General features: G+C 44.9%; 1 protein-coding gene across 3 annotated transcripts in view; it reads right to left on the minus strand.

The window, feature by feature from the left end:
- The window catches only part of ZBTB7C (zinc finger and BTB domain containing 7C), a 336,858-nt gene that overhangs the window by 253,867 nt on the left and 58,351 nt on the right, over positions 1-24,640 (minus strand). For 2 of the 3 annotated variants that reach the window (XM_036918638.2, XM_057504159.1), the window contains exon 2: positions 24,182-24,411. The exons of the other annotated variant lie outside the window; for it this stretch is intronic. The gene's annotated coding sequence lies outside the window, so the exon portion shown is untranslated. The remainder of the gene's footprint in view (positions 1-24,181; positions 24,412-24,640) is intronic. 3 annotated transcript variants of the gene reach the window in all.

Genomic DNA, 24,640 nt, shown 5'->3' on the forward strand with positions numbered 1-24,640 from the left:
CTGGGAAAACAGGGCAGCAACAACAGTGAGCAGGCACTGGAGGCTGGGCGACAGAGGACATAAGAAAAGCGCGCGACCATTTTTTTTTTTGCTTTTTTGCTGCTTTGTTTTGGCGAGCGCTTTTTGGAAGTCTTAAAGGGACAGGGACCCCAATATTAAGGAAACAGGGCAGAAAGACCGGTGAGCAGAGGCCCGAGGCTGGCACCGGAGAATAAAGAAAAACGAACGACCACCTTTTTTTTTTTTTTTTAATTAAAAATTTTTTTTTTTTTAAATTAAAAATTTTTTTTTTCTTGTTTTTTTTTGTGGTCGTTGTTTTGTTTTGGCGGGTGCTTTTTGGAAGTCTTAAAGGGGCAGGGCGGGCCACTTAATCCAGAGGTAGGGAATCCGGGGTCTCTGGGCACCCTAACCCCTGGGCTGCAGGGAGCAGGGAGGCCCCTTACGGAGATAAATAGCCTCCCAGCAGCTCCTGCTCCAACGCGACTCCACCATTTTGGAGTAGCTGCCCGAGCCAGGCCACGCCCACAGCAACAGCGGAGATTAACTCCATAGCAGCCGGGCAGGAAGCAGAAACCCTGTCTGCGCGCAGCTGCGCAGCACAAGCCACTAGAGGCCGCTGTTCTCCCAGGAGAGGAGGGCCACAAACCAACAAGAAAGGAAGTCCTTCCAGCCGTCACTCGTCCCAGTTCTGCAGACTATTCCTATCACCATGAAAAGGCAAAGCTACAGGCAGACAAAGATCACAGAGACAACACCAGAGAAGGAGACAGACCTAACCAGTCTTCCTGACAAAGAATTCAAAATAAGAATCATAAACATGCTGACAGAGATGCAGAGAAATACGCAAGAAAAATGGGATGAAGTCCGGAAAGAGATCACAGATGCCAGAAAGGAGATCGCAGAAATGAAACAAACTCTGGAAGGGTTTATAAGCAGAATGGATAGAATGCAAGAGGCCATTGATGGAATTGAAATCAGAGAACAGGAACGCATAGAAGCTGACATAGAGAGAGACAAAAGGATCTCCAGGAATGAAACAATATTAAGAGAACTGTGTGACCAATCTAAAAGGAGCAATATCCGTATTATAGGGGTCCCAGAAGAAGAAGAGAGAGGCAAAGAGATGGAAAGTATCTTAGAAGAAATAATTGCTGAAAACTCCCCCACACTGGGGGAGGAAGTAATCAAACAGACCACGGAAATACACAGAACCCCCAACAGAAAGGATCCAAGAAGGGCAACACCAAGACACATAATAATTAAAATGGCAAAGATCAAGGACAAGGAAAGAGTGTTAAAGGCGGCTAGAGAGAAAAAGGTCACCTATAAAGGGAAACCCATCAGGCTAACGTCAGATTTCTCAACAGAAACCCTACAGGCCAGAACAGAATGGCATGATATATTTAATACAATGAAACAGAAGGGCCTTGAACCAAGGATACTGTATCCAGCACGACTATCATTCAAATATGACGGTGGGATTAAACAATTCCCAGACAAACAAAAGCTGAGGGAATTTGCTTTCCACAAACCACCTCTACAGAACATCTTACAGGGACTGCTCTAGATGGGAGCACTCCTAGAAAGAGCACAGCACAAAACACCCAACATATGAAGAATCGAGGAGGAGGAACAAGAAGGGAGAGAAGAAAAGAATCTCCAGATAGTGTATATAACAGCTCAATAAGCGAGCTAAGTTAGGCAGTAAGATACTAAAGAGGCTAACCTTGAACCTTTGGTAACCACGAATTTAAAGCCTGCAATGGCAATAAGTACATATCTTTCAATAGTCACCCTAAATGTTAATGGGTTGAATGCACCAATCAAAAGACACAGAGTAACAGAATGGATAAAAAAGCAAGACCCATCTATATGCTGCTTACAAGAAACTCACCTCAAACCCAAAGACATGTACAGACTAAAAGTCAAGGGATGGAAAAACATATTTCAAGCAAACAACAGTGAGAAGAAAGCAGGGGTTGCAGTACTAATATCAGACAAAATAGACTTCAAAACAAAGAAAGTAACAAGAGATAAAGAAGGACACTACATAATGATAAAGGGCTCAGTCAAACAAGAGGATATAACCATTCTAAATATATATGCACCCAACACAGGAGCACCAGCATATGTGAAACAAATACTAACAGAACTAAAGGGGGATATAGACTGCAATGCATTCATTCTAGGAGACTTCAACACACCACTCACCCCAAAGGATAGATCCACTGGGCAGAAAATAAGTAAGGACACGGAAGCACTGAACAACACAGTAGAGCAGATGGACCTAATAGACATCTATAGAACTCTACATCCAAAAGCAGCGGGATATACATTCTTCTCAAGTGCACATGGAACATTCTCCAGAATAGACCACATACTAGGCCACAAAAAGAGCCTCAGAAAATTCCAAAAGATTGAAATCCTACCAACCAACTTTTCAGACCACAAAGGCATAAAACTAGAAATAAACTGTACAAAGAAAGCAAAGAGGCTCACAAACACATGGAGGCTTAACAACACGCTCCTAAATAATCAATGGATCAATGACCAAATCAAAATGGAGATCCAGCAATATATGGAAACAAAAGACAACAACAACACTAAGCCCCAACTTCTGTGGGACACAGCAAAAGCAGTCTTAAGAGGAAAGTATATAGCAATCCAAGCATATTTAAAAAAGGAAGAGCAATCCCAAATGAATGGTCTAATGTCACAATTATCGAAATTGGAAAAAGAAGAACAGATGAGGCCTAAGGTCAGCAGAAGGAGGGACATAATAAAGATCAGAGAAGAAATAAATAAAATTGAGAAGAATAAAACAATAGCAAAAATCAATGAAACCAAGAGCTGGTTCTTCGAGAAAATAAACAAAATAGATAAGCCTCTAGCCAGACTTATTAAGAAGAAAAGAGAATCAACACAAATCAACAGTATCAGAAACGAGAAAGGAAAAATCACGACGGACCCCACAGAAATGCAAAGAATTATTGGAGAATACTATGAAAACCTATATGCTAACAAGCTGGGAAACCTAGGAGAAATGGACAACTTCCTAGAAAAATATAACCTTCCAAGATTGACCCAGGAAGAAACAGAAAATCTAAACAGACCAATTACCAGCAACGAAATTGAAGAGGTAATCAAAAAACTACCAAAGAACAAAACCCCCGGGCCAGATGGATTTACCTCGGAATTTTATCAGACATACAGGGAAGACATAATACCCATTCTCCTTAAAGTTTTCCAAAAAATAGAGGAGGAGGGGATACTCCCAAACTCATTCTATGAAGCTAACATCACCCTAATACCAAAACCAGGCAAAGACCCCACCAAAAAAGAAAACTACAGACCAATATCCCTGATGAACGTAGATGCAAAAATACTCAACAAAATACTAGCAAACCGAATTCAAAAATACATCAAAAGGATCATACACCATGACCAAGTGGGATTCATCCCAGGGATGCAAGGATGGTACAACATTCGAAAGTCCATCAACATCATCCACCACATCAACAAAAAGAAAGACAAAAACCACATGATCATCTCCATAGATGCTGAAAAAGCATTTGACAAAGTTCAACATCCATTCATGTTAAAAACTCTCAGCAAAATGGGAATAGAGGGCAAGTACCTCAACATAATAAAGGCCATCTATGATAAACCCACAGCCAACATTATATTGAACAGCGAGAAGCTGAAAGCATTTCCTCTGAGATCGGGAACTAGACAGGGATGCCCACTCTCTCCACTGTTATTTAACATAGTACTGGAGGTCCTAGCCACGGCAATCAGACAAAATAAAGAAATACAAGGAATCCAGATTGGTAAAAAAGAAGTTAAACTGTCACTATTTGCAGATGACATGATACTGTACATAAAAAACCCTAAAGACTCCACCCCAAAACTACTAGAACTGATATCGGAATACAGCAAAGTTGCAGGATACAAAATCAACACACAGAAATCTGTGGCTTTCCTATATACTAACAATGAACCAACAGAAAGAGAAATCAGGAAAACAACTCCATTCACAATTGCATCCAAAAAAATAAAATACCTAGGAATAAACCTAACCAAAGAAGTGAAAGACTTATACTCTGAAAACTACAAGTCACTCTTAAGAGAAATTAAAGGGGACACTAACAGATGGAAACTCATCCCATGCTCGTGGCTAGGAAGAATTAATATCGTTAAAATGGCCATCCTGCCCAAAGCAATATACAGATTTGATGCAATCCCTATGAAACTACCAGCAACATTCTTCAATGAACTGGAACAAACAATTCAAAAATTCATATGGAAACACCAAAGACCCCGAATAGCCAAAGCAATCCTGAGAAAGAAGAATGAAGTAGGGGGGATCTCACTCCCCAACTTCAAGCTCTACTATAAAGCCATAGTAATCAAGACAATTTGGTACTGGCACAAGAGCAGAGCCACAGACCAATGGAACAGACTAGAGAATCCAGACATTAACCCAGACATATATGGTCAATTAATATTTGATAAAGGAGCCATGGACATACAATGGCGAAATGACAGTCTCTTCAACAGGTGGTGCTGGCAAAACTGGACAGCTACATGTAGGAGAATGAAACTGGACCATTGTCTAACCCCATATACAAAAGTAAACTCAAAATGGATCAAAGACCTGAATGTAAGCCATGAAACCATTAAACTCTTGGAAGAAAACATAGGCGAAAACCTCTTAGACATAAACATGAGTGACCTCTTCTTGAACATATCTCCCCGGGCAAGGAAAACAACAGCAAAAATGAGTAAGTGGGACTATATTAAGCTGAAAAGCTTCTGTACAGCAAAAGACACCATCAATAGAACAAGAAGGATCCCTACAGTATGGGAGAATATATTTGAAAATGACACATCCGATAAAGGCTTGACGTCCAGAATATATAAGGAGCTCACACGCCTCAACAAACAAAAAACAAATAACCCAATTAAAAAATGGGCAGAGGAACTGAACAGACAGTTCTCCAAAAAAGAAATACAGATGGCCAACAGACACATGAAAAGATGCTCCACATCGCTAATTATCAGAGAAATGCAAATTAAAACTACAATGAGGTATCACCTCACACCAGTAAGGATGGCTGCCATCCAAAAGACAAACAACAACAAATGTTGGCGAGGCTGTGGAGAAAGGGGAACCCTCCTACACTGCTGGTGGGAATGTAAGTTAGTTCAACCATTGTGGAAAGCAGTATGGAGGTACATCAAAATGCTCAAAACAGACTTACCATTTGACCCAGGAATTCCACTCCTAGGAATTTACCCTAAGAATGCAGCAATCAAGTTTGAGAAAGACAGATGCACCCCTATGTTTATTGCAGCACTATTTACAATAGCCAAGAATTGGAAGCAACCTAAATGTCCATCAATAGATGAATGGATAAAGAAGATGTGGTACATATACACAATGGAATACTACTCAGCTATAAGAAAAGGGCAAATCCAATCATTTGCAGCAACATGGATGGAGCTGGAGGGTATTATGCCCAGTGAAACAAGCCAAGCAGAGAAAGAGAAATACCAAATGATTTCACTTATCTGTGGAATATAAGAACAAAGGAAAAACTGAAGGAACAAAACAGCAGCAGAATCACAGAACTCAAGAATGGACTAACAGGTACCAAAGGGAAAGGGACTGGGGAGGATGGGTGGGTAGGGAGGGATAAGGGGGGGAGAAGTAGGGGGGTATTAAGATTAACATGCATGGGGGGGTAGGAGAAAAGGGAGGGCTGTACAACACAGAGAAGGCAAGTAGTGATTCTACAACATTTTGCTATGCTGATGGACAGTGACTGTAAAGGGGTTTATAGGGGAGACCTGGTATAGGGGAGAGCCTAGTAAACATAATATTCGTCATGTAAGTGTAGATTAGTGATAGCAAAAAAAAAAAAAAAAAAAAAAGGGCAGTTCCTGTGTGGTAACCTCCAACGAGTTCTACACAAGGGTATAAAGGGCATATAAAAGTGTAGGCAAAGGGTCTGTTTGTGTTTACACAGAGGATCAAAGCCTAATTCGGCTACCCCGAAAATGAACTAAGATACGATATGAAAAAGAACTTCCAACATCTGCACTCTCTGGAAGACTCATGCCAGAAGATGATCATCAAAAAACCCCAACAAAGATCCACGCACTGCTACAGCTGTAGATGCACTCATCCCACCAGTTCCTGGACTTGCCATGGGAATGAGGAAGGATATATCTAAGCTGGCCTGTGCATACAGTAAAACAACAAAATTGGACTGGATCTATACTGTTGGAACTCAACCAAGAATTTGGAGAAGTGCAAATTGTAGCGCTCCAAAGTCTTACAACTACAAACTATTTATTGTTAAAAGAACATATGGCATGTGAACAGTCCCCAGGAATGGGTTGTTTTAATTTGTCTGATTTCTCTCAGACTGTTCAAGTTCATTTGGACAATATCCACCATATCATAGATAAGTTTTCACAAATGCCTAAGGTGCCTAACTGGTTTTCTTGGTTTCACTGCAGATGGCTGGTAATTACAGATATGCCTTGGTTATGTAACTATACTCCTATTATGTTAATGTGTGTGTGCAATTTAAGTAGTAGCTTAAAACCTATACATGCTGAAGTTACTCTACAAGAAGATATATCAAAGAAATAATCAATCTTCCCATGTTTTCTTCCGCCTGCTACTTCTATAGCTTTTCTTCTTCCTTCCTAATTACAACCCTTAAATAGAATTCGTGTCTCATATCAAATTTACCGAGTATCATAATTCTTCCAAGTGGTAAAGATACCTCAAGACAAATGCTGGGCATAGAAGCCACAGGGCATAAATATGCAAAGAAGTAAAAAGCTAACTTTTTCAAACAATAAGGCTTCTCTCTCACTTACCAACTTCACATTTCCCTGTATGGCCCCGGAAGATGACTGGTTAGCCAGAGACGGGTAAGATTCCTCAAGGGAGGAACAACCTAAGACAGGCACAGTCGCAGGGGGGCCATCAGGTGAGAAATTGGGGATCAACAGAGGTGAGGCTTAGAACCTCACCCCCCCGTTCTGAGAGAAATCTTCTGCATACGTGGATGTTTTATTGCCCTGGTCTAGCTTGGATTAACACATAGTCTACAGGCACACACCTGATCATCTACATGTGCTCTCTTACAACACTAAACTATGTTTTCTACCTTTATCTTGTATCTACCTACCACTTCAGCATTTTATTAAAAATAATAATAATAAAGAGAGAAATGTGGTATCCACATATAAATCAAGTATAAAAACCAAATGAGTATTCATATTTGAACTGAGTGTTTATAGTTCATAATGCATGAGCAAAACCGAAAGTTTCTGTGATGACTGCCCTTGTACTGTTCACTATGTAACTTATTCATTATGTAAGAATTTGTTCTACATGTAAAAACTTGTTTGTTATGCCTCAGAAGATTGGAGACTGACAAAAATTAGGCTTGGGGTGGAATAATGATTGTGCATTGAGCATTGACTCCCCTATACAGAATTTTATTGTCGTTAACAACCATTTGATCAATAAATATGAGAGATGCCCTCACAAAAAAAAAAAAAAAAAAAAAAAGGACAGACTTCCAATGGTAAAATAAATTAGTAACCAGGATGTAATGTATAGCATAAGGAATATAGTCAAGATATTGTAACAGCTTGGTAGGGTGATAGCTGGAACCTAGAATTATGTATATAAATGTTCTACCACTGTGTTGTACACTTGAAACTCATGTAATGTAATACTGTGTGTCAACTACCCTTCAATAAAAAATAATTATTAAAAAAAAAAAAAAAAAAAAAAAGAAAAGCAGGAGAATGATAAAGATGAAATTAAGAAAGATGATTATCTCCAGTGGGGAGGCATGGGAGCGCCTGAAGTAGGATCATATGTTTGGATGTAGGTTTTTATAAAATCCTTCCTTTGTTTTAGATAATGAGCTCTTGGGTGATTATATTAATAAAAATAATGAAATAACACATAATTAAATAAAAGCAGACCATGCATGGACCAATAGAGGGAATGTCATGAGCCTAAGACTGTGATTAAGCCAGCTGTAAGCATCAACAATCCAAAAGAGGGAAAACAAACCAATATATTGGGCACCCATTGCAGGTTAGATACTGTCCCAGGCTCTGAGTTTATACCAGTAATTATAATAGAAAAAACTCCCTGCCTTCTTGGAATTCATACTCTAGTGTAGGGAGATAGACAATAAACAAAATCGTGTCAGTATACGAGGGCCATGGAGAGAAGGAAGATGCGGGAGACAGGAAGCAGGTGGTCCAGGAGGGCCTCATGACAAAGTGCCCTCCAAGCAAAGGCCTGAAGGAGAAGGAGAAGCCTTGAAGATTTACAGGGGGCAAGCTTCTAGGGAGAAGTAACATCCCTGCAAAGGCCCTGAGACTTGGGCAATGTGAAAATAGGCAAGGCAGGCACAAGTGGAGTGAGTCAAGGGGAAGTTGACCAGATGGGTCAGGAGGGGAAATGGGGCCTTGCAGGCCACTCTGAGGGCTTTGGCTTCTACTCTGAATGCCATGGGAAGACACTGGAAGGTTCTGAGCAAAGGAGGGAACTATATGGTACATTTTAAAGGATCCCTCTGGCTCCTTGAGAATAGACTGATGGGGGCAGAGAAAGCAATTGTCATAACCCAGGTGAGAGATGAGGATGCTAGCACCTGAGAGATAACACAGGAGGAGGTGAGAAGGGGCCAAATCCTGGCTATAATTATGATCCACTGTTCCTCTCCTCTGGGGCTGCCAGGCCAGGAACAATGACCAGACCCGCGTACAAATAACTACAAAACATAATCTACGATCAGCTGTACAGTGATTTCGTCAAGTTCCCACTGCCTTACCCTTACCTGAGCACCCTTCCAGGTATGCTGGCAGCCTCGGTCCTGCTGCTCAGACCCTGTTTCTTGGTAGCCCCCAACTCTGCATCCTCATGCTCTTTCCCAAACCCTCTTGCAGCCAACCTGGCCAGAAACTCCGGTCATTTGTGCAGCCAGACAGGCAACACTCCTTCCCCACCCAGGGACTGTCAGCTCCATGATTTCCTCTTTGGGACTGGGCTCTCCCCTGCACCAGGTTCCCCTGGCACCATTACAGGTCTCAGTATGGCTAGACTATCAGAGCCCAGGGAAGCCTTAAATCACTGGTTCTCTGCCTTGGCTGCCCAATGAAATCACATGAAGAAATTGAACATTTACAGGTGCTCAAGTCCAACCCCCAAACACTTCTATAATAGGTCTGGGGCTTCCAGGTGATTCTCTTGGGCAGTCAGGATTGAAAACCACTGCTCAAGCGGCCTGGTCCAGCTTCCCAGCCCCATCCCTTCTAGGTGCTTCCTGCCCACAAGCCTCTCTCCCACTGTTTCCTCTCCTAGGCAAGCCCTGGCTGGGGTATCCTCCATGGAGGTGAGGCACCTCTGCAGGGCCTGGTCAGCCCTGAGATGAGCTGAGGGCACCTACCTAACTCACATGGCAGGCTGGGAACCAGGGCTGCCCCCACAGGCCTGGGGGATGGAGCGAGTAACCAGGACCACTCGCTTCCAGGAGCCCTGGGGCTGCTGCTTAGGCAAGAAAAGCCTGCGGCTCAGACACATTTAATCAAGTCTGCTGGACTGGCTCCCCTCCCCAACTCCTCCCCATCCTTCCTCCTTCAGGAGTAGGTCTTGGAATGCATTTTTATTAGACTTTTCCTAGGTGAAAATGGTGCCGGGCTGGGGGTGGGGAAACTGGATGGAGTGTGATTTACACTTACCCTGAGTCCTCACACCTCCCAAGGGCAGCTGCTCACAGAGCCACCGGCAGATGGGTAGCGCTATACAGGCTGCACTCTGATCTTGCCCCAGCTAGGAGCCACATCTCTGCATTCACACCCCAAAATCTCAAAGGAGCCAAAGGCCCTTTGCAAAATGAGTAGGGGAAGGTGGATGCTGATGCCTGTAAGGTTCTGGCAAGGATGCACTAAGAAAATTTACCCTTGTTTCCCAAACCTCTACACGTCTGACCAGGCTGTCCCTGTCACATTTTCTCTTTGCTCCCAACAGCTATTTGACTGTCATCTGTTTCTGTTCCATCTCCAGGCTTCCATCCCTGCTCAGCCACAAACAAGACAGGCCCTTTTCTCTGATAGAGACTGTACTAGGCACCTCCGCCCTTTGTAGGGAGGATGCCCTTCATCAGGACTGTGGCCAGTGACTCCATGTTTCCAGGGCCCTCCTAGAAATGCTACTGCAGGGTTTCTCAAAGTTAAGCACTATTTACATTCAGAATTCTGGTTGGGGAGGGTGGTCCTGTGCATTATAGGGTGCATAGCATCATCCCTGGCCTTCACCTGCCACCCCAATATGTGACAATAAAAACTGTCTACAGACATCACCAAATGCCCCCTGGACTGGTGGGTAGGCAAAAGCATCCCAGTTGAGAATCACGGTGTTACTGCTGTATGACTGGGAACCCCTGGAGGGCAAGGACTGTGCCCGCACTTCCAACGGCTCAGCCCAGTGGCCGGCACAGAGAACCAGCTGTGAATCAGTAACTGTGTGATCTTGGCCAGGAAGCCCAACCATTCTGGGCTTCCATGTTGTCCTCTGCAATAATAAAGGCCAATATGTGCCAGGGGCTGGCACTGAGCTAAGTGCTCTGCATGGATTTTCTCATTTAATTCTCACAAGTTTTTTTCTTATTTAATCTTCACAATGTTTTTCTGTAAAAGGTATTGTCCCTACTTTACAGAAAGGAACTTGAGACTCAGAGAAGTCAGACAACTTGCTGAAGGGCACACAGCAAGAAGGTGGGCAGTTTGACTCCAGAGCCCTCCAGTACTCACAGTCTGTACTCCCTCCTCAAAGAGAGGCTTAGACCTGAGACCACCTCTGAAGTCGTTTACAGTTCCACAACTATGCCGTGCCTTTGATATTGTTGCTACAAAATGAATGTTCACTGGGCGTTCTGTATTCTTTGTGTCCCCCTGTCCTGTCCTGCAGGCCACGGCTTGCTTATACCTTCCCTCATTCAATCCACGCCTACTATGTCCTACGTGCTGTGCCAGGATCCAGATGTCAATGAGACATGGGGTTTACCCTCTGGTGAGGAGACAGAGAGAAAATAGGCCATTAAATGTTTATTTACAACCATGATAAGGGTGAAGGGACCAGCCCAGAGGGCCAGGGATGGGACAGCCTGGCTGCTCTCTGATGGGTGTGCAGGGGTTAAACCCACAAAGGTGAGAGAAGCCAGCACTGGAGAGCAGTGTGCACACTGCCTCGGGTGCACAGGAGCACTGCTGGCTCTAAACCGAAGGGAAGAGGGTGCCGGAGGCCAATGAGGCGGGCAGGACCTGTGGGCCCCGGTTAGAACTTCTACCTCTATCCTGGAAGCAACAGGAGGCCACTAGAGAGCTTAAGTAAGAAAGTGGCATGATCAGATGAGCGTATTTCCCAGAGCAGCTACCATGTGCTGCAGGGAGACCGGGGCAAGGGTGGCAGGAGAAACTGCAGGGAGGCTGGTCATGGGGTGGTCTGGGCTGCATGACAACAGAGCGATCAGAGAGAAGTGGCAGAGGAGCAGGTGGGGCAGCAGCAGGCAGCCTCGTGAACAGAGTGGATGGTGGCACTCTCCGAGGGAAGAAGGTGCCCGGGTCTGGGGCCCAGGTCGGCAGTTCTATGCAGGCACATCACGGTTGTGGGGTGCCATGCATGACAAACAACACTGGATTGAATGACTGATTGATCTACCAATTGATTAATTGATAACTGATGCTGAGAGCACTTTTTTAGGTTGAGGCTCGCTGTGAGGCCACTGCTGACTTAGGACTCACCCTGGACAGAAGCAGACAGACCACAAAGAAGGCACACATGCAGGCAGCAGCACCCTGGGGAACAAGCCCAGGTAATGAAAATGTAGGCTATTACTACTATTACCTTATCAGATCTGACAAGACTGCAGTCAAAGGTGGGGCCTCTGCAGCCTGTAACATAATATAAATGGGCTCTTGGGTGGCAGTTGGCTATTGCATTGATTCTTACTTACTCAGAAGCTAAATCACAGTGCTAATGTGAAACGTGTGTGAAATATCCCATTTTCATGCACTACCAATGAAAGGGTTTCACAGATCTGTAGCCAAATGAATGTACTTATAAGTAATGGAAATCTGCACATGGGCATCATTTTATTACCATACAAGCCAGCTTCATCAAAGCTTTGATTTCATACTGAAGAAAGTGCTCCAGCCACTGAGGGAGGTGAGCAAACACCAGCACAAGGCCCCTGCTTGAGAGAGTGACACTTGATTGCTATCCAGGGCCTGAGGATTAAAAAACTATACTTACCACCATTTCCTTGCTCCTAGAATCACAGAATGTCAGGATGGGAAAGCACCTAGGCCCCTCAGCTCACCTGTGTGACAGATGAGGGAAGGGACTTTGCAGTGTCCGCCAGCTCATCAGTGGCAGATCCAGGTCTGGAATCCACACTGTGCCACTAGTTCAGACTGTGACACTTGTACCACTAGATTTAGGACCCTGGGAAACCTTTCCAGAGATTCCACATCAGATTCACTGAAACCACCAGAGGAAATGAGAGTAAAGACGATTTCTAACAGTTCAGGTCAGCTGGCAAAGGACACTGCATCTCGGCACATGTTTAGGCGACTCTGGGGTGTAGGGACCTGGGGAACAGAGTCACTTGGAGGACAGGGAGACAGGGCACTGGAATCTGGGATCAAAGTCTTGTTTACTTATCTGTTTTGAGTTATTACATATTCTGTCTCCTTCAAGAAAACATTTGGGACAGTATGTAATTTAAAACACACATGCAACAAGATAGCACAATTGACATCAGATTGCAGAATTGTTTTTAATAGCAAAGGGCTGGAAATGACCCAATTATCCCTCTATAGGGGGCTTGTTAGAAAAAAAAAATTCTGTCCATTCATCCAATGGAATATTGTATAGCTATTAAAAAAAAAAACTAAGGAGATTTTACTTAGGTAAGTACTAATTAGTTAAACTAATTACTTAGTTTAAGTACTAATATGGAGGGAGTTCAAGAATACATATTCAAGGAAATTTTAAAAAGCAAGGTACACAATAGAGTATACAGTAGGCTATCTTTTGTATGGTAGAGTGGTAAACTAAGAACATATATTCAAATTTCTCCATTTTAGCATAGCATTGAAATAAACCAGAAGTTAATATACATGGTTGGCTATAGGGGGCGGCAGGAGGGAGAGTGAGAAATCTCGATAAATATGTTCGTATGTCATTTTGATTTTTGAACTGTATGATGTCTTACCTATTCAAAACTTCTAATTCAATTAAATACAAGAGTAAAGAGGAAATAGGAAATAATTCCAGGTGCAAGAGCCAAAAATTTCTCCCTTCTGCCCTCTCCAGAAAATGGATGTAATAGTGCCTCGCCTGGGATCTCACAGCCACATGGGTCCAGACGAAGAGGGTGTGTCACCAGCCTCTAACCAGGAGGAGGCTGGGAACAGAGTGCAGCTGGGCCGTCTGCTTGTGGTGGCCACAGTGGCCTGGCCTGCCTGCCACATCACGAGGGTAGAGCATCTCTGGAGGGCCGTGCCCACATCTGCTTCCCCGCTCAGCCCAGACTCACAGTTTTCCCAGCTCAGCCTGATATTCTGTGGCTCCAGGAGCAACCAAAATGCACAAAGTACAATGTTCACATTCTCAGGCTCCTACCCGACCCAGAGCTCCAGCCCACCCCGCCTGGCCCTTCCCCACAGTGTTCCCAAGCAGGCCCTGGTGCCCCCAGTTCTAGAGGCAGTGCCCTGGCATTTCTCTGCCACAGTACTTATTAGAATAGAATCGTGGAGAGGTGAGATGGAGCGCCCTAAGGATGGCAGCCTCAGCCATGTAAACATGCTCTTCCCTCCCAGACTCCTCTCTGACCTGCTCCCAGAGTAAGAGGGGTAGCCAACCATCCAACCAATTAAAATGTACTGCCACCACCCAGATGTCCATTAGTGAAATTAATTCTAACCTATTAATAAATTATATCCATACTATAGAAAACCAAATTATAAATAGCGTGATGTACATGAGTAGTTTTTGAAAAGATATGAGTAAAAACACAAGCTGCAGAACATAGTATATACCTTGATCCCATTTTCATGTAATATATATCTATTTTCCAGATCCATGGTGGGCACATAGGTATAGTCAGTGATACGGATGTAACGATTCCTTGAATTGTTGATAGTGATGATCTCTGGGTGGAGAGGGAGTATCACAATTTCCTTTACTTTCTCAGTTCAACATTTCTATATTGTTTCAATTTTTTCCTTATATGAAGCAGTTATTTTTTGTAATCTGAACATAGATCTTCCTTACTCATTGTACCCCTTGTGGGCTGGCATGCTAAATCAACAGCTGAGGGAAATAACTCTCCTCCCACACCTGCACCATCCAGCAGATGGGAAACTGAGGCCCAGAGAGATCAATACTTTCTCGTTTGGCATCAGTGAGTTAACAGCAAAGCTGGGCTGAGTTCCTATCTCCCAACTCAGTCCTACATTGTTTCCAATATACCATGTGCCCTTCAAGTAAAATGAGTGTATATTTGTGGAGGGTTCTGTATGTGGCTGGTAGGGGAAATACTGGCCAAAGGAAAAAAAGTAGACTCATTACCTGGCTACCAGGTCAACACTGCCACCACTCACTGAGGGAAGAGTCCAGACAAGTGTTCATTTTAAGATGAACCATTAACCATAAATCAAAGCCCAGAGTGGGTGCTGAGTTACAAAGCAAATTAGAATAAGTGGGTAAATGGATGACGAGTCCCAGCCCCAAGAGCCACATGACTGTTACCCACCAGGGCTGACTCAGAAAAGTCACAGAGATCAGGGTCAGGGAAGGCTTCTTTAAGGAGTGTTTCTCTAACATAAAATAATTGCTTCCATCACCCCAATAGCAGCTGAAATGGCAGGATGCATATTAATCAATTAAGAAGCATTATTAAATCTTCTGTTCCACTGAGCTCAGAAGACCTGGCTGACAGTTAAAAGAATGGTGACATCTTTTTTTTGGTCACCACCTTACAACTTAGAAAAGCTTTAACTCACCCTCCAGTTGGATCCTGTTGATGTCCTGTGATGGGCAGTTTTTAACCTTCATTTCCATTTCTGAGGAAGCAGTTATATGACTTACTTGGGGTCACACAGGACAGTTTCAGGAAGCTGGACACCAAGACCTGCTGGGGCTGGCCCCACGTGCTTCTCCTACACTCTATCGGGAGCAGCAGGGTCCAGAAAAGTGGACCAACAGCCACTGGGAAGATGGAACAGCCAAAAAGCACAACAGAAGGGAATCTAGAGTCCTGATCTATACCTCTCCCTCCGGGACCGCCTGCACCATGCTTGGACACATTTTGCTACTCTGTGATTTCTTCCTCTAAGCACTGTTTGTATGTGTGGGTTTGTATGTGTGAGTACTCATGGATACATTTTTTTAATGTTTGGCTGTTCATACTTCTTAAAGTGTTTTTACATATATTACCCATTAAACTCTCTTTTCTTCATATAATCTAATTATTTCCATTTAATAGATAAAGAAACTGAGGCTTGGGGCAACTTGTCACGTGTCTTATTACTTCTCAGAAGCAAAAGAAAGAGATGAAAATTGTCACTGAAATCCCATGGGGGCCAAGAACTCTCTGGATCTTTTCCTTTCTCCCTCTGAACCATCCTGGCAGAGACATGGTTACCCCACCTTACACTTGAGGACACTGAGGCTCAAGAAGCCAAGTCACCGGCCCAACTGGCAGAGCCAGAAGTCAACAGCAGGGCCCTCTGCCCCAAAGCTGAGTTCCATGGTTGCTGTGAAAGCCACCGTAGGGGCCAGCTTCATGCCAGGCCCTGGGTAAGTCCTTTCCCAAAATGTCAGCACTAACAGTAGCCTTCTGAGCCTTGAAACATGCCAGGAGTGGGTTGAGCTCTGTCTAGGCAGGACTCTCCAGGACAGGGCAATGTCCTGCATGTGGCACAGAGCCAGGCCCCCCCATACTCACCTGAAGCACTCACCACAGCCCTGTTCTTTTCTAGGGTCTTTTCCTTCGTTTCTGCAGGCAAATGAAAGGACAGCATGGACCCTCAGCTAGCAAGCACCCTTGCCTGCTGTGCACATCCTGAATAACCCCAGGCAGACCCCAGAGAGAAGTCAGAGCTGCCGCCCACCCAGCTCTCTGCACCCAAGATACCAGGCCAGCTCCCAGGGGTGCCTCAGATCCCTTCACCTCTACTTAAACTGCTGTCCACCTTCTCCAAGATTTCCACTCAGGTTGTCTTCTCCTGCTGCCCTCAGGGATGATTTGTTGATGATAAACATTTCCACATGAAGACTTGGGTGTCTCTGAGTCATAATTTATTGCTCTGTTTCTGTGGTTTATCCTCTTTTTTTTTCTTTTAAATTAAAAGAGAGGGCAGGAATGAGTGAGTGTGGATGGGATGAGTAATCCCAGCTTCTCTAAGCTCTAGTGCGAAGACAGAAACAAGGGGTGGAGACAGAGTGAAGGAGAGGACGGGAGTGGCAGGGACGGCTGGGCGGGAGAACATCTACCCCAGTTCAGGATAGGAGGACTTGGGCCCCCAAGTCAGATAATACTTTAATCCAAACACGGTTTATGTGCTCAGCTGCAGAATGTGGGCGTGTGGAGGCCAGAGACAGGGAAGTATTCCAACGGAGTGATCCATAACAACAAAGGAATGGCCCATCCAAACCCCTCCCAGGCTTCAAGGCCCAGGTCAGGTGCCACCTTCTCCAGGTGCCACCACCCCAGTCGAGAGTGATCCCCTCTGTGTCTGAACCTGAACCTTTCATGTATCCCTAGGGCTAGATAGCTTGGCTGGTTGCTATCACAGTTCATTCTTATTGCCTCCCCAATTCCACCATGAGCTCTCAAGGGGCAGCAAACTTGTTTTTATCAGCTCTGACTTTTTTAGGGTGTGACACCCACAATGGTCCATACTTCAGGTGATGTGTACTACACCCTGCATACAGAGCCATGAGTCTCCAAGCAAACGGTTATGGACTGAGTTTCAGAAAATGGCTCCAAATAATAATCACATCATTTAACCTTTAGTCTTGGGCTTTATACTATATGGAGCCCTTTCCCATATTCCCATAAAGTAAGTGAAAGACGATATTAAGCTCATTTCACAGATAAGAAAATTGAGGTTCAGAAAGTTTCAGCAATTGATCAATGACTAGTTAGCAAATAGAAACAGTTCTGGAACCCAGGTTTCTGACTTTGCTCTGATTTTCCTTGGAGGGGCAGGAGGCATAGGCAAATAATTTGGGGGACCACTGTATTGATATAGCCACCCCCACCCAAGATGCACAGCATATATTGTTAGCATAACCAAGGATCTGAAGAAACCTGTTTGACTTAATTCAATGCAACTTTCTCCAAACTTACCTTACCTGGAACCCTTTTGCATGAGACACCTACAGTATCCTGTGCTGGGGAAATGTTCTACTGTCCCACTGTTACCTTCCTAAAGGGTAAATCACACTCCCAGGAGAAGCTATGCATTATGGATGAAGAAGGATTTAAGCTAGGTGAATAAAGCTCTAATGGGGAAATTTCAGGGCTCAGCCAACCAGTATAAACATTTCTTTTACTCTTCCTTTTCCTCCTCTTCTTCTTATTTTACTTTTACTGTTGAACTTTTCAAATGTACACAAAATAGAAGAGCGTTATGAATGCCCAGGTACCCATCACCAATCACCAAACCAGCTTCAAGAATACTGAACACTCTGCTTTTGCTTCATTTTTTTATCTGAAATATTTTAAAGAAAATCCTAGACATATCATGTCATCTATAAATACGTTCAGTATATGACCCTGCCACAATATTACACACACTAAAAAAGTTAATAATAATTCTCGAATGTCCAACTCCCAGCCTGTATCTAACCTCCTTGAATCTCTCAGATGGGTCCTTCTATAGCAGGTAGGCTTGAATCAGGATTCAAACCAGGCCCACAGAGTGCATTTAGTTGTTATGTCTCTAAGGCTCTGTCAGTCTATAGCAACTTCCTCTACACCCCCACTATTTCCCCTCAACATCCTGCTGGCGAAATTAGAGCATTCGTCTTGAGGAGACTCTCTTGGTCTAGATTTGGTGATGGCTTCCCTGTGGTGGTGTTTCCCATGTTCCTCTAGTTCCTGTATAAAGTGGAAGTTAGATTTACAGGCTTGAGCACTTTTCCATTCAGCTCTATGACAGGAAGATGTCATGGGTAGTGTTGTTTCCTTCCCATTACACTACATCTGGTTGCCCAAGTTTTAGCAAAGCTAATATTGATTCTTGGGTTTGGATGATGGATTTGGACATATCTTTTTGAGCAAGCAGGTCTGCCTACGGTCTGTAAAATTATATCTCCTTCTAGAATTTAGTTCTAGATACACATTTCACCCAGTATTTGCCTTTTTTTCTGGGATTTCATGGAAAACTCTCTCCTACTATCGAGATCCAAAATCAAGCTCTATCTGCCGGTCCTTTCCTATGCTATCCCTGGGTGACCTTTTACCTTTCCATTTTTGTTCTTAAAGAAAAGATTTTTAAATGACCAGACAAGCTGGGGAATCCAGTGTTCCCTCCAGGCCAGACCCTATCGGCAACTCCATGGGCTTAGCTAGAGTCCCAGAGTCGCAAAAGCCTGTGGATTCTTCCACCCACATCTTAGGAGATGAGTCAGAATCTCAAGGAGAACAAGAACACATAGTTGAACATGATAAATATGCATCCAAAATTTTTAAAAACCAAATTACACAAATCAAGCTTATTCTGAGAGGTTCGTTTTGCCAGGGGTCTCTAGTGCTCCAATCAGCATAATTAAATAGTAAGATCTCTCTGGAATTGATTGTGGTTTTCACATTTTTTTATCATCCAAGGACCATTTCAGCAAGATGATTTTAAGCTAATAAGAACCCCCAAATTAAGAACTAATTAAGGAGATAGAAAATACAAATGTATTTGTTTTTAGTTAGGTACTATTTTTATCAGTGGAATCATGAAAAATTAAAATTGTTAAATACTTATATGAAGGTTGTCAGTCAAGGGCAACGTGGCTTTCTGCCTCACCCTGCTGCAAAATTTTAAGGTGATATATCAGAAGCTGCTCTTTGAAGGCGCCCAGGAAGCAATAAGACTAACTTTGAAGAATAGAATTACACTCTGCTGGACTTGGCAAGGAAAAGGGCATGGCTGTAATACTCTCAAATCTTTGGTGATGAAGAATCTCAGCGCCTCCTACTTTTTGAATGCATGCCTACATGACAACAGGGTTGAATCACTGCGGCACACTTCCTTATGCCCATTTAACAGATGCGACACTATGGCCTGGGGGAGTTGAGAGAACTGCATAGGGTCACACAGAGAAGTCAGAAAGAGCCGGGACTGCATCTGTAGCTAAATGTGCTTGATTTTGTGAAATGCCCTCCCTACTGTCCCACAAAAGTGCCACAGATCACCTTTTAAAATAGATGTTAAGTTGTAGTAACACTGGTTCAGAGGACATTTTAGGATTTGTGACAGCCTTGAGAGCACAGGCCCTAGAAGAGACCAGGAAGCAGGATCCAGCTGCTCCCGGGGGCAGAGCCTTCTTTCTACAGGGGCCACAACACAGGGACCCATGGCCGCTATGGTGAGCACTGAAGGACCTCTGACCCAAACACACACGGACAAATGCTGACCCAACCTTCAAAATGCCATCTTGGTCCCCAGGCCTGGAGAACTCCCGTTCGTTCTGTGGACTCTGCATTGATTCCTGCACAGCTGACACCCAGTTACTCCTCATGTCACCAACCTGCACCCTCCATACTAGGCCCAGAGGACGTGGGATCCACCTGCAGACACTCTTCAAACCTCCAGCTCTATCACAGAAACCTTACCAAACCCACCCAGGTGGGTGCAGAGGGCCATGCAACTTCCTCAGACGCATGCCTCGCTTCCTGTAGCCCCAGGTGGGGTGGATTGCCAACTCTGATGTTAATTGGGGTAGATCCCAAACTCAGGGGAACTAGGTACAAACCCCCACAATAGGCTGGAGGAAAATAAAAACGTCAGGGAAACCTACCACTGCCACTGACTCACAGGTCCTTCCCCTCTTCTGGAGAACGTGAGGCAAGGGTCCATCCAGGGCGCTGGCCCTGTGGGGAGGAGCACCGGCAGGAGCACTCAGCCGAGCCTGCTGGCAAGGACAGTGCTCGGTGGCTCCACCTGCCATGTGATGCCGAGTGGAAGGGCACCTTTAGAAATACCCAGCTCATGGGAGAGAAAACACCCCAGGTAAAAATTAACAGTCTCAATAACATCTGATAACTTTATAAAGGTCTTTCAGATCCACTATCTCATTTGAGTCTCAGAAAACCCCCAAAAGAGAGCATTATCTAATCCATTCTTCAGTTGGAGCTGGGCATAGAGGAACTTGATTCTGTAGCATGTCAACCCCGTGCCAGCTACATGGACCAGGACGCTATGTTAATAAACGTATGTAGCAATTTGTTTTCTGCTGTTGTTGGGGCCAGTGCCTGGAGCAGACATCACTTACAAAATGATAAAAATTACACTCTCCACCCCCAAAAAGAGCAGCCAGATTCTGTGAAAAAGGGCTTTAAGCAGGAGTTACCTGTATTTTTATGGCTGGGGAAAGGTAAGGGGCATGGCAAAGTAGAGGTGGGCCTTTGTTTCAAAGGCTAACGCTGGGAGACAGGATAGAGAGGGGTTGTGGGACATGCAGCTTTTGGAGTAGAATCCTTGGGCTGGGTTTCAAGACACTTGAGATGGTTTAGACAGCGGGCCCTGGAGTGGCCAGCAGCCCTCACTCTGCTGGAACATAGTGTCTTGGTGGTATCCACACCCTAGAGATGAAGGCCTGCGGACCCCAACATTCCCTATGGCAGAGCTGACACAGGGCACAAGTTGCCTACAGGGCCTGCCTCGTCCAGATGACCAGGCACGTCTGGATAAGGAGGGGCCACAGGCAGCCACCCCCACCATAGGCCAAGGTCCCGGCCTTCCCTTCTCCATTTGTCCAGACCTGCAAAGTCCCACCATTCTCACATAACAGAGGGTAGAGACAGAACTATAGTAAACTTTTCTGCAAGGAAACTTTGGCCAAATTTAGCCAATACAGGAATTCAAATAGTTTTTCATTTGATTTAAGAAAATAAAAGGGATTGTTTCTTGACATCAAATGTCACTAATTATCATTATTTTATCTAGTGCTCAAAGGTACTCAGCAAGATAGAAATTATTAGTGCTATTTTCAACCAAGCTTCTGAAGTTCAGAGAGCTCTAGGAATTGCCTGAGATCAGCCCTAGAAGCAGCAAGTGGTGGGTCTCCCCAAGCTCAAGTGGGGACACCCATGGTCAGGGCTGGTACCAGAGAATTTAAGTCACCATCTAGAACAAATGATTCAAGACGTCTCTGACAATTCAAGCCAATTTCCCTGGGAATTCATTACAGATGTGCCATGAGAAGACATAACAGTAAATCCCGTTGCTTAGCTCAAGATACACCTGGCCTCTAGGCACCCCTTCAGCAAGACAGTCTAGATTCTAGACCCAAGGTGTTCAGTACAGAAGCCACAAGCCACATGTGGCTATAGGGCACTTGAAATGTGACTAGACCAAACTGAGATGTACCGTAAGCATCAAATACACTCTGGACTTCAAAGACTTTATATGAAAAAAGAATGTAAAAAGATCTCATTAATATTTGTATATTGATTATATGTTGAAATGATAATCCTTTGGACATGTAGAGTTAAATGAAACACGCTATTATAATTAATTTGACTTGCTTATGTTTACCTTTTTCGATGTGCTCTTAGAAAATTAGAAGTCCCGTGTGTGACTTCCACCTGGGCTCCTGCTCAGTCTCTCCTGGGCAGCCCTGCTCTGGTCCCAGGCCCTGCCTTGGTTTCTGTACCCACCTCACCCTGCCCCACTCCCAAGAACAGCACCCGAAGTGAGGAGGCAAGGCTTCCCAAACCTTCCAACAGTGTCCTCCCTGAGGAACTTTTCTGTGAATTCCTGGACCCACCTCTCCCGCCCTTCAGCCTACTCAGTGCCCATAGAGCACCCCTGGGCCCAGCAACTGCCGAAGTAACTCCCAAGTGCAGGCACCACTTCTGAGCATTTGGATCCACCTTGAACCACATTTTCCATGGCCAGAGGAATTCTGATAACAAGGTTTGCAAAGCCCAGGCCTCAAACCCTATCAGCAATTGGAAGCCCCAGGACCTAGGGTGCGTTTCTCCCAACCTTCCTCGCTCCCACCCTGCCAGAGTATGAGCTCCTCCAAGAGTAGAATAATAGAAGTAAACTCAATGTACTGATCATTTACTATGGTGCTAATTGCTGAGCTAAGTGTTTTTGCGTGTTTTATTTTATTTTATTCTTCCAACCAGCCTGTAAGTGAGACAGTATGATCCTGTTTTAAAGACAGAAGCCCATTCTCCCATGGTTTGGGACCTGTCTCTTCTCCCATGCTTCTTCCTCTGCCTCCCACTCCCTCCCCTGGGGTAGATGTGCCTCATGCATCACTCCTAGCACAGGGCCCAGCGCACAACAGGTACTTAGTAAATGTTGGTTAAGATTCATTAAGAACTTTCTGACAGATCTGATCTTTGTTCTTTCTTGTCTTATTCAGGAAATATATTGCCCCTTACTTTCCTGAGGCCACATACATGATGAAAGTCCTCATGCACCTACCTATAGGGCTGGACCTTCTCTGCCTCTACCTGCCCCCATTACCTCCCAGACCACCTTCCCCACTGAGAAATGGGGTCTGCAAATAGCCTAGGGCCAGTACACTGGCATCCTTGATGGCCAGGGGCATAGCCACAGGCACCTACAGAGATGCCATTTTCCTAGAAAAGCCCCTCCAGGTATAACCAGTACCCTGACTATCTTTGCTGGAGTCCCTGGAACTCTACCCCACTTCCATTTCCTGGGTCCACCTAGTACTTATGGGTGATTCATTTCTTAGAGGTGGGCTCAGCTTTCTAAATTCCTTCATTGCCTTAGTCTTTCTGCCTGATTTAGAATAAGGCCACCCAGAAGTCTTAATGCCCTGCCCCTCCCAGCCCCTTGGCTCGGCCTTGTGGACCCTGACACTGGACTGCACTGGAATGGAATTTGCCACACCCCCTCAGGGCTCCTGCCCCAGACCATTGGCCTTTCTCCCCCTGCCCTGGTCAGTTTCCCAAGGCTCCAAGCTGTTTTTGCTTCTGCCCCAGTCTGCCTTTTCCCCCATGGAGGAAGCCACCAGAGTGGTACCCTTCTCACACAGTGAAGACCAGACAACCAAGGGGACAGGTCCTCCCTCAGATCAGAGATCGCTGTTGGGGTCCCCAGTCCCACTGACCCCCTGCCCTTCTAACCTCAGGGCCCCGCCTTGAAGGCTCTGGGGACCTGCTCAGTGCTCCCTGCCTTGGCCAATTTCCCCAGATCAACTGCTAGACCCAGCATGTCTACCAGTCCTCTCCTGTGCTCTGCAGAACTCCACGCATGACCTCCCCCAGCCACCCTTGATCATCTGCTACTTGCCCTGACACCCTTGGAGGGATGGAGGGAGCCACAAAGTCCCATCTTCCTTTTTCACAAGAAATACCAGTCCATCACCTCACCCTACCATTGGAGAAATTTGAATCAATCTAGAAGGCTTCCCAAGCAGCAAGCTCCCCAGGTCTACCCCTCCCATGTAGCCTCTATGATGGATACAGGAAGGTACTCTTGCACCCCTGCTGCCTGTTTGCCCACTGGGTTCAACTCCTTGCTTTCCAAAGTTACTGATGGGAAATAATGACTTCTTGATTTGTTACCCTGAGTTCTTCAAACAAAGGGGCTACATCCATAAAGGCATCAGGCCTTCCCATAAGGCATAGGAAGTGAACCCACCTGATGCTAAATCTTCCAGTGCTTGGCTCTGGAAGCAAGCACATGGGGCAGAAACTAATAACTATAAAGCATCCATCTATCATCTTATCAGGCCTTACGGTGCTTTGTTTGCATAGTTATCTTCCCAAGTGTTGACACTTTATGTCTACCACAGGCTGATATATTCTCCTACCTGCCATATCAGTCAGAGAGGATAGCTGAGCCTCAGGTTCATTACCTGTCATTACACCATGTACATGTTGGTGGGGGCCAAAGCATCAATTCTTCTAGAGTCTGCCTAGTAGTGCAGACCCCTGACTTGGAGGTGTCAAATCCAACAGACTGTGGGTTATGCTCACAGCTCAGGCCCTGGGTGGGCTCCACATCATCCCTTCTTGCTCTCCTGGGGCCGGCCCACTCCTCAGGGGTGGTGACACCTTCTGAGCTCCCAGTAGCTTCAGAGGGGATCTATAGGAAGAACAGAGGCCTCTGTCACCAACCAGGGCCAGAGACACATGTCCACATTTTAACTGTTCTAGAACTTTCCAGTTATCCTCTTATTGCTTTGTATTATTAGGTCCTGTAATTCCTGGTGACTATACAGACTTTACTTCAGCCAGGGTCTTCATTGCCAATGTCCCACCATTGTCACCAACTCTGCCCCTAGGCCTCAGTGCACATATACATAAACACACAC

The sequence above is a fragment of the Manis pentadactyla genome, chromosome 6, assembly GCF_030020395.1.
Source record: "Manis pentadactyla isolate mManPen7 chromosome 6, mManPen7.hap1, whole genome shotgun sequence".
Taxonomy (NCBI): domain Eukaryota; kingdom Metazoa; phylum Chordata; class Mammalia; order Pholidota; family Manidae; genus Manis; species Manis pentadactyla.